The sequence below is a fragment of the Trichechus manatus genome, unplaced genomic scaffold (assembly GCF_000243295.1).
Source record: "Trichechus manatus latirostris isolate Lorelei unplaced genomic scaffold, TriManLat1.0 scaffold00006, whole genome shotgun sequence".
NCBI lineage: Eukaryota > Metazoa > Chordata > Mammalia > Sirenia > Trichechidae > Trichechus > Trichechus manatus.
Window position 1 is genome coordinate 962,820 of NW_004443942.1, and position 1,532 is coordinate 964,351.

At 44.1% G+C, this 1,532-nt stretch overlaps 1 protein-coding gene across 2 annotated transcripts in view; it reads right to left on the reverse strand.

Moving 5' to 3' along the window:
• Positions 1-766, reverse strand: part of DENND2B (DENN domain containing 2B) — a 132,452-nt gene extending 131,686 nt beyond the window's left edge. Inside the window, exon 1 of one of the 2 annotated variants that reach the window (XM_004369622.2) lies at positions 660-766. The gene's annotated coding sequence lies outside the window, so the exon portion shown is untranslated. The remainder of the gene's footprint in view (positions 1-659) is intronic. The other variant, XM_004369624.2, reaches the window with a different exon arrangement.
• Positions 767-1,532: the final 766 nt, after the last annotated feature.

Consider the following 1,532-nt stretch of genomic DNA (forward strand, 5'->3'; position numbering starts at 1 on the left):
ATGGATTGAATTGTGCCCCTCCCCAATATGTTTTAAATTCCTGGCCCTTGTACCAGTGTTTGTAATCCTGTCTGGAAATAGGATTTTTCTTTGTTACATTAATGAGGTCATACCAGTGTAGGATTGTGTCCTAATCACTTCTGAGTTATAAAAAGAGCAGAATAGACACACACACACACACACACACACACACACACACACAGTCCGTCCCTCTCTCTCTCAGTCTGTCTCTCTCACTCTCACTCAGTTCTGGGAGGCTTCCTTGAAACAGCACTGTCTTTTGATCAGCTCAGTTTTTGCAGGCATTCCACTCCTCCTACCTCCCTTCCAGTCAAACTGGGGCTCTGGATTGCTCCTGGGAACTTGCTTGAACAGCTCAGAAGGGAGAAGGGAGAAGACAGCAAGTGGACTTGTTTTCCTCCCCTTCAGTGTCTCATTTTTTATAACTTGGAAGAATAGCAGCTGTGGGGGCGGGGTGGAGGGGCAGCTAGCTGGAGTGCTTGGAGGGGAAGCAAGCCCTTCCTCTGGGTCCTGGAGGGAGGTTAGGAGGGACTCAGATGCATTGCCTTGACTTGTGCATTTGGGATTTTTCAGGTAGTCGCTGGGGTGGAAATGCACTCTTATCCCAGGAGCTCGCCTGGACTGGCCTATCTGCTTACCTTGCTGCCTGCCCAGGTCGTGGATATGGCTTTAACCAGTGCAGGGACTCATGGTACTAGTGCTGGCACCCAAGCAGTCTCTCATCTTCCTGTAATCGAAAGAAAGACTAGGTGAGGACAAGTAAGAATCTTGGGCAAGTCCAGAGTCACAGTCCAGGCAACAAACATAACACAAACACATCTCTCTGCCTTGCTCAGTGCCTGCAGCTAAAGCTCAGGCTTCATGAGAGCTGCTGTCACCCTCAGTAATAATGTCACTGCTCTCCGAGAGCTAGCACACTGCCTGGGCTACAGCTGGTCATCTAAGTTTAGCCCCTGCAAGTACATTTCTGCTTTGTAACACTCTGTTACATGTATTATTTGTTTGATCCTCATAACTTATAAAATACACTGGGACAGATTATTTTCACCATTTTACAGATAAGAAAACTGACAGATCAAATGTTTGGTCCACAGCTATACAGCTAGGTAGGCAGTCAAAGAACTAAAAGTAGGGACCAGTCCAGTGACTCCCTAATCCAGTGCACTTTCTACTAAAGAACACTCTTATCTGATCTTGAAAATATCCAACTTTTTCACAACAAATTATAAAATAAAATATTGGGCTCCCAGAGAAAGGTGAAGAATCTTTCTGAGTCAAGGCAAGACAGTCCTGACTACAAGTCCTCTGCTTGAAGACTTTATGATAGACTCTGTGAGATATGGAACACAATGATGAGAAAAAAATTCTACCCTATAGCTATAAATTACTTTACACATTTCCAAAATACTCTCACAAATCTTGGCTCATTTGTTCAACACAATAGGGCTGAAAGTTAGGTCTGGTATTTTCACACTAATTTAACATATTTAAATAATCTGAAAGAGAGAAAA